Raw genomic sequence first — 9,908 nt, 5'->3', positions numbered from 1 at the left:
AATTCATTGGTCTAAGAGTATGAAGCAACTTTGATATACATATTTCTTAAGGGGTTCGTTAGGTATCCTCCAGCAAAAACAGCCTATTTTCAGTAAATTTTTTTCAAACTTTTTATTCAAGAAAAGCGCGTTTAAAATTTTAAGTGACTATTTAGGCCACCTTCTACGCTATTAAAGAAATAAATATAGGTGACCTCGAACGCGCAACTCTTCAAGCCTCTATTTCCAAAACTACTACTCTGATCAACTTAAGAATTTAATCCAATATTCTAAAGCAGATGTTAGGTTAGGTTAATCTGGTGGGCTAATAAGCCATGTATAGACCAGTTTGGTCCTTTGGAATACCAAATAGAGTTCAGTTGCTAAGTCTAAGAATAGTAGTCATCGTTTAGGAGGAGCAGTGTTTACGAGGTTTGACAATTAAGTAATGAGACTGATTTTATTGCCGCGCTTGTGGTAAACCTGTGACCTTGAAATTCCCTTTCTCTTTTTCCGGCATCCCTCCCCTCTCCATTGATATATGTACCATCGCTCTAGCTTGTTTAGTTCGCCTGCTGCGTCAAGTTGAGTAGACGTGTGTTTGTAGTGCTCGTCACGAAAATGGAAAAACGAAATCAAGAGCAACGCGTCGCGATAAAATTTTGCGCCAGATTGGGCGAAACAGCTTCGGAAACGTACGCTAAAATTGTAAGAGTGTATGGTGATAGTGCTCTTAGACCCGGAAACCAAACGCCAAAGCTCACAATGGTTGTCTCCGCGCGCCCCCCGCCCGAAAAAAGCTCGCATGAGCAAGTCGAAGGTGAAAACGATGATTATTGCCTTTTTTGATAGCCGTGGAATCGTCCACAAAGAATTCGTTCCACCGGGGAAAACTGTGAATCAAGTCTACTATTGCCAAGTACTCGAAAGATTGCGAAAACGAATCAACAGGGTGCGCCCAGACATCGCTCGTAACTGGATCCTTCATCACGACAACGCGCCGTGCCACACCGCCCTCAGCGTGTCCCAGTATTTGGCCTCTAAAGGGATCGCCGTGTTACAACAGTCGCCTTAGTCGCCCGACATATCACCCTGTGACTTTTTTTGTTTCCTAAAAGAAAATCGGTGGTCAAAGGAACCCATTTTGAGTCGATTACGGACATCCAGGCGGCCGTGACGAGGGTACTCGCGGACATCCCAGTCGAAGCGTACCAGAAATGTTACGAAGCATGGAAAACGCGCTGGAATCGCTGTATAGCTGCCCAAGGGGACTACTTTGAAGGGGATGGCAGAGTTGTAGAATAATTTTCAAATATACGGTTTTTATGGAATCAGTCTCATTACTTAATTGTCATACCTCGTGGATATGTTCCTGCATAATAAACCCCAGTTTTTGCATCGTTATGTGACAATGGATTCACTCCGAAGTCCAATCGACAGTCATCTTCTGAATTTTGGAATGCGCCTGGGATAACTTTTATTGACTACCTTGAAAGAAGAAACACCATCACCAGCGACTAATACATAGCGTTATTAGACTGTTTGAAGAACGAAATCGCCGAAAAACGGCCGTATTTGAAGAAAAAGGATGTACTGTTTCACCAAAATATTGCACTACGTCAGTGAAAACGATGGCAAATTCCATAAATTGGCTGCGAATTACTTTCGAATCCACCGTATTAGTTCTGATCCCTAGCGAGGTTTTCCTGTTCTCAAATCTCAAAAGAAAGAACTCGCTACGAAGAAATTTTCATCGAATAAGGAGGTGATTGCCGAAACTGAAACCTATTTTGGAGCAAAGGACAAATTGTATCAGAAAAATGATATCGAAAAGTGAGAGAGTCGCTATAATCAGTGTATCACCCTTTTATTGAAGGTAACTATGTGGAATTAAAAAAGTTTGCCTAAAATTTGTAGGTGAGAGACCTTTTAATTCAGCTTTTAATATTTATTTAGTAACTAGCTAGCGCCACAAAATTTTTACCGGCTAACAAAATAATGATTGAGACCAATCTATTTAAAAATTGTTGCAATTTTTCATGGGATTCGAATTGTATATTTGGACCATTGCTAGAAATTTTTTTTAAGTGAATCCTTATTTTCTTATTTTTGCTATACGGGGCAAAGATTGATTCAGAGACTGCAAAATCGGTACAGTTTAGTTTCGGGTAACTTCCTTCGTGATATTAGAATTCTCTTTGTATTTTTCGTCGATTATCGATATCACTATTTCGATCTAAAATGGTTCCCTAGCATTAATTTCGAAGAACATTTCATGCAGTAAAACAATGTTTACACCCAAAAAGTCGATTTTTCGTCATTAAGCGTCCTTAGCTTGCTTTTAATGCCACAGTGGCAAAAATACGCTTTTTCTCGATAGTAGAGTGTCCTCGTAGGAGGATTAGCCTCATGAGTTTATTAGTATATGTAGGTATACATATACACGCATGTACATACATATGTCCAAAGTAGAATGCGCTGAATTTTCCGCTGATTGACGGACTGCTTGTTGTGCTAAGCAATTTACCATAAATTTTCGCTAGAAATCATCCCTTTTGTTTGGTGGAAGACGGCCACTACGGCCACTTTGGCGTTGGTTGCTGTCTCCCCAGGGTGGAGACAAAACAATTTTTTAGCCGCTATTTTCGCGTACAAAACATCGTACATAGTACATGCATACCGTCCGCGTCTGTTTGTGTAGGCTTTTATGTAAAAATTGGGCGCATAAAAAGTACAAAAAGAAGGAAGGAAAAACGCTTTTCACTGCTTTGTGATTTCACGTCGCAAATCGACATACTTTCAGAAATATGATGGGGCTACTTAAATATGTATGCGGTATGCGCTGAATTTTACTTGTCAAAGTGCTTTTAAGGCTAAAGATAATTGAATTAAATTTTATTGTGGTTAATGGTAAGGAACAAAAGAATAAAATGACGAGGAATTTTAAAAGATTTTAATTCACTTTTGATGAGTTTAAAGGTTGGCAAATGCACAAATTAGCATGTAAAATACATTTTTACGACATCTTTTTGTATGTTTCAAGCAGCACTTCTGACATGTAAAATCGTCCCTCAACGTCTCTTAGCTTCAATTCTTGTGGCACTCGATTGCCATGCTTTTGAGTAGATCCAGCTGCTTTTAGACGTTTTGAAATGGCGGCTTGTGTGCCTCCGATACCGAGAGCTCCTTTTGCCTTTGGCAACAATCTTCATCGAGTAATACTTCTAGTTTCTCATCTTCAAACCCTTTTGACCGTTCAGGACATTCTTCGTCTGCCAAGCCAAAATCGCCACTTTCAAATCGCTCTCAGCTGGAGCACTTTCCCCATAAGCTTTCACCAAAATATGATGACTGAGATTTCTTCATGTTATTTAATAATAAATTCTTAAAAGAAAAAACATAGAACTTCAAATTTAAAATGGGGAATGCTTATTATCATTCGAAATAACATTTTTTGATATTTAATTTTCAAAGATTATTTCTTTCAAATGTTGACCGCGACTACGTCTTAGAGGGTCCACATTGGGTCCAATTTTTGATTACTCGTGCGAACATTTCGACTGTAAACCGACGAATGACATGCGTGATGTTTCGCTCCAAGACCTGAATCGGAGTGAGATTGTATACACACCCCCTAGACTTTACATATTCCCACAGGAAAAAGTCTAACGGTGTGATATCATATGATCTTGGTGAACGTGAAATTATCTGCTCACCGAAGTGTTCTCTCAATAAATCCATTGATTGATGCGACATGTGGGAAGTTACGCCGTCTTGTTGAAACTAAATGTCGCCGAGATCACGAGCTTCAATTTTAGGCATCAAATGCTCGGTTATCATGGAGGCTGCCATTTACGGTTACGTTCTCACCGGCATCACCGAACCGTTCTTTTTTTCTAGATGAAATATTAGCTCTTCAAACTCTTCAGGTTGTTCTTCGTCCAAATGCGGCAATTTTGCTTGTTTACACACCCATTGAGTCAGAAATGGTCCTCAGCGCTGAACAAAATTTGTCTCGAAATCGTCGGATCTTCTTGGAACTTTTCAAGAGCCCATAGAACGACGCGATGTCGCTTGGGAGGGAAGCGGCTTCAGTTCTTGCGCAGCTGTATTTTGTATGCTTTCAATTTAAGATCTCGATCCATACGTCAGTCCCAGTTGCTGCGAAAAGCGCCTAATCGACACTCCACAGTCTTCGACTCACACGTGATCTGTCAAAAAAATGTTTTGAAAAAATACCTCTAGATGATCACCCGTTACTTTAGTTTGTTGCTTATAGCGTGGGGTTCCTTCGATATTTTCGTTTGTTGGAATTAGGATTTATAAGCAGCTTTCTATCTATTTTTCTAAGGTATCTTTCAGTATTGCTACTGCTCCTAGGTGTCTTGTTTGTTGCCACTTATATGAAAATTATTCACTCCTGCTGTCATCGTAAGTACTGTTATGAGGTTTTAATATGTTTCATACCGAGAAACTAGGTTAGTATTAATAAAGCGACGCATTTATTGTCATTTTGAGTTAGAATAACAGGTTCTATGATTGTAGGATATGATTGCTAAAGGAAGCACTGGAGGATATATAAAATTTTGTTTTTCTCTCAAAACCGGCAAGGAAATCCTTTATAAATGTATTATATAATATACGCTCAACCTTTCTCTGTTTCTCTCTTCGTCACTGTTTCTCTTCCTTTCTCCCTCTCTCTTTTCATTCCTTTTTTTTTTCTTTCTGTTTTGCAAACTTTGACAAGCAATAAAAGCAAACGTGATTTCTATAAATACTATCACATCTTTTAAGGCACCCTTTACATTGCATACCAGTTGTCTGCAGATATTTTATTTATAGTTAGTCATATCCCTTGAGCTAACTAACAAATAATACATACAAACGCAAGTAGCAAGACGATTATCTAGACAATTTATCTATGAACAAACATACACTCATAATCGTTTATTGAACAAAAATATATACTTATACATACATATGTACATACACATAGTATAAGGTGAATAGCGTTTATAATTAATATCGACATTTCGTTTGTTAAGTAAAGAATTGTCTTATCTAAATAGTCATATGAGTCTTCTTTTGTATTGTTGAGCTAGTAATTAGTTATTTTTTCTGACAAAGTTATGGATATAATGTGGTTACGTTTTTTAATTGAAATTTTGATTAATGACTCGTTGGTATAGCTGGAGCTACGAACACAATGGAAGCATTTTTAGTAAAACTAAAATTGTTTGAGTTGTCAACATACATATTAATTTGTATTTGCCAACATTAGAAAATTATTAGAAAATAATAGTAGGCATTCAATAAATATTATTAAATATTCATGTTTTTAATACTTAGAAATAACTGTAGTATGTATACGTTTTCATTAACTTATCGGTACTGCCAATCAGTCAGCTGTCGATACAAACAAATTAACTAAATAATACAAAAGGAATGACCATATACCAGAAGTGAACCAGATATGAACCTAATAATCATATAGTTATCGAGTATCACTTATTTCCACAATTCATTTTTACGAAACTGCAATATCTACATATACACTAACCTGTTCAGCCAAAAAATAACAACTTAATTTTATTTGGTATGATCAGTTTTATTTAGAATTTATATTATTATTACATGACAATAACTAAATTCGCTGCCGAAAACAAAGAGGTGGAAGTATGTACAATAAAAAATATTTTACAAAAATGAAGGTTAGATTAAGTGAATCGAAAGGGGAGACCTAATGAATGATATCATTTTGTCTCCTGTATTGTTGACTATTTTTCAGTACTTGGATTGCAATTACGTTAGCATGGTTCTCCAATTGTGAGAGTTAACGACTTCATTCTTCCATAGCTTCTTTTACAGTGGGAATTCTTAGGTCTCGAAGGAGGACGTCATTTCTAACATAAAAAGGTCCATTATAGAGTGAAACACTTTATAACTCTACATTTTTAATCAGCTGTGCTCCACCACATTTGAATATTATGCGTAGCTTATTTTTTTGGACTGAGGCGAAATCTTGACCTTAGTAGCCAGTACAGCTGCGCAAACCTTAACCTTAGCTGAGTTCTCTTGGTTTTAACGTGGCCAGACCCAGACATTTTGCTCATGCACTTGTTTGCAGCAACTGACCATATAAAGCCACTTGAGAACATAGTGCCCTACGGGTGTATATCACTAGTATGGACTTTCCATTTTAATGCCAATATTTCACATGGTAAGCCACGGTTCTAAAGTGAGCAATTACGCTTGCAGTTTCCTTGAGGCGGCAGTAGAACTTCTTCTCGACTTTGAAACTGAAACTTTCTGAAACCAAACTGTTGATCCGAGGTGAGTTGTTTCACATCCAGTAAAGGCAAACGTCTTAAAATTCTTTAACATAAATTCGCAATAATCACCAGTAGAATAAACGGTTGATATAAATTGACCAGATGTTCAGGTTTATCATGCTTCGGTATCAAAATTTTTTCAACACATTTCCATTGAGAAGGAAAGTAGCAGAATCTTATTATACCATTAAAGAGCTTGACGATTATGCTGATTACGTTTCAGGGTAGCGCTTTAAAGGGTAGCGCATTAATTCTATCGCAACCTGGTGAAGTTTTGTTTGCCAACGCTTTGATCTCCTGCACTTCTACAGCACGGAATTCAGCCACTGCTAGCGCCATCTGATTTGCTGACTCGAATAAACTCGTTAGGAGTAAGGTTGTTTTGGAGATGTGTGACAACTGATCGACTTTTTCTGTATTATTAGGGCACCAGAGACCTGCTGCTGTTGATAATTTTTGGGCATCTAAATATCTCCTTTTTCCTTTGTCTAGTCGCGTTCCAAAGATTGTTATCTGGAACTCATAGTTTAGCAGCAAGCAGATACGCCTCTAGGGACTTGTTGCGCAGTTTTCTGAAAACCGCTTTCAGCTTCATTAGCCTTTTCGCTGTTTGGCGCTAATTGGAAATCCCAAGTGTAGCCAGGTCCTTTTCCACCTGGTCTTTCCAACGAAGTAGAGGTCTTCCTCTTCCTCTGTTTCTCTCGGCGGGTACTGCGTCGAACACTCTCAGAGCTGGAGTGTTTTCATCCATTCGGACGACATGACCTTAGCTGCTTCTGCTTTCTATAGCCATATACGGTATTTTAAAATGCTTGTCCCTTAGCCTAGTATACTTGTGGGTTTGTTTATTGCGAGAACCGTCGTATTTACCTTAGGCTAAACTAGGCTGTAGTCAACGGTAGAATCTTCGAACAAAGTCATCATATCAGAACACCATAACATATAGCTGCTCGCTCAAAGTCAAGTTAAACATATTATTGTTATACCCATTTATGCTGTAAAAATGGGAAAATCGTCTCTTCTTCGCCTTAGCACCTCAACAAATACAAATTTTGTACAAATTTGAAGCTTCGAGTGGCTCTGTGAGTCACAAACTTGAATGTACGCCTCAATATGTTCCAATATTTTAAATCAATTCCATCACGTACTTTATATACTTTGTGTATGCAATTTATTGCAAAAAAACTGCGAATGAAATTTATTTGCAATTTATTTATTTTGTTATTTAGTGTTTACACGTATTATCATATTTCCCTCTCAGTAAGTTTGTAGGTATGTATATTAAAAGTAAATATATTTTTTATTCTCACATCAGCGTGTATTAAAATGTCAACAAGGCATGCATGTGCGAAAAATCTCGACAACCCGCCAAATGCCAAGCGAGAACGACGCTATGCCGCTTACGAATCAAAGGCATGGCCGGCATTCGTTTTGTTAATGCAGAATGTTGAGCATTTGCATGCTTGCGACGTCAAGCTCAAGTGCACGAATGTTTGTTCGAAACCGACAGTGTAGGATGCATACGATACATTGTATAATTTACAGTACCGTCGAAAAAATCGGTACACTACATCATACATATTGATGTATATAAGGGTTAGCCATTTTTGTGTTGATAATATCAGGCCGCAGTGGCAACATCATTAACAGTTTTATGTTATTTCAAAGCCATCGAAATTAGTTTGCCGTGCTTTTTGAAAAAAAAAAAACATCATGTGATTCCATATAAATGACCTAAATAATTTGCCTGGATTAAATAATTGCTGGAATGATGGACACCAAGACAGAAGTTCCATGAAAAACCAAAGTGTGGCTATTAGCACTTTCGTCAACATTAGCTTACGATCATTATTTTGCAAAAGCGGGAAGAAACGTAAACTTGCACCGAAGCCATAATATTTAGCCTTCACAAATAGAAAACGTTCCATGCAAAAACTTGATCGTTGGTATGAACGGCAGTTAAATGCTACAGTGACCCGATCTGAACAATTTGTTCAGAGATTGCACCGTTGCCTTGGATAATACAAAGTGCCAAATTTCGCGATGTTATTTATTTTGCCAAACAATAATAATAAAAAATAATTTTTCCATACAAGAACTTTTATTTTGTTGTTCAATTTATATAGCAGCTATATGATCTAGCAGTCCGAGGGTTCCCATAAATCAACAACTTCTTGGAGAGAAAAGGTCTTGCGCAAATTTTGAGATCAAAATCTCAAAAACTCAAGATTAAGTTAACATACATATATGTATATTGACAGACAGACGTAAATGACTAAATAGGCTCAGCTCCTCACCTTGCTTATTAATATATACAGAGACGTTTCTTTCTGGGTGCAACAACCGATACCGCTTGACAACTCCTTAAGGGGTTACATGGGTTTCGTCGGATAAAAAACTATTTTTTTCACATACAAAAAAATATTTTTTACAATTTTTTATTGTTCCAAACATACGCTATTAACTAAAAAATTCTGAAATTTTTGGAAATAGATATTGGAATAGTTTAAACTCGGCCATTGCGACGTCATTTATGGCGACCCTTCGGAAAAAAATTGCGCCCGCGTTGGCAGGATAACTGCTTACTAGACATCTACGTGTTTTTAGTTAAAACCTTAACTTAGAACTTGGAATTTGGATTTTTGGTAGACACTTTTACAAAAAAATAAAATTTCAGTGAAAATTTCGCGACGATTTGTTTTCTAATAGTTTTAATAGAAAAAAATACTTCGTCCGAATCTTTACGAATTGTATCTCAAAGACCTGTGTAAAATTTCATGAAAATCGGGTGAGAAGTTCTCGAGAAATCTTGCCAACCTACTTCAAAAGCGCAGTTTCGAGATAAAGGCGTTTAAAGACGGCGCACTTAGCCTAGCTAGCTTCGAGCACACACGTTCTCAAGGCTGTATCTCCAAATTTTTAATCGGATAAACTTGAAAATTGATGACGATATGTTAAAGATGTTGTAGAATTTAATAAGATAATACAAAAATCTTTTTTTTTTAACCTGGAACCCCATGTAACGCCTTAAAAACACTAATTTCAGAAACTTCCTGAGACATGTAATGTAAAAGTTAGCAAATCAGATAAATATCTCTACATATTCATTTACATTTTCATTTCGGTTGAAAGTATTTCCGTTCGAAATCCTGAACGCAATTTTTACATACTTATTTATAGTATATTCAGGCGAAATCTATGTGTTATTTGCGCCAATGAAGACAATTCGTTGTGGTGCAGCTACAAGAATGTGACCGCTGTGGCATGTGGCAGGCATGCAGACTGGGAACATTGTTCGTTTTTGTGTTTTTTTTTTAATGCAAACTGTACGATATTAAACGCTTATAATCCCGATTAAGCAGCATAGCATTAAAAAAAAATCCCTCAATAAGTTGCACCACTTTTCAAAAAGTCAAAACGCATTATTTAGGCAATCAATGGATGCGGTTTAAACAATAGTTTGCTAATTTTTCATAACACTGAGAATTTTCCGGTCTATGTATAACCTTTTACTTCGTACATTGCATACATTGTGACAATCAGTATCAATTTTGTCTTCTTCAAAGTAATCCCCTGTAGATGTAATACACTTATGCC

The sequence above is a fragment of the Bactrocera dorsalis genome, chromosome 5, assembly GCF_023373825.1.
Source record: "Bactrocera dorsalis isolate Fly_Bdor chromosome 5, ASM2337382v1, whole genome shotgun sequence".
NCBI classification, from domain to species: Eukaryota; Metazoa; Arthropoda; class Insecta; order Diptera; family Tephritidae; genus Bactrocera; species Bactrocera dorsalis.
The sequence above is the reverse complement of the archived record's forward strand: the minus strand, read 5'-3'. Positions refer to the sequence as shown.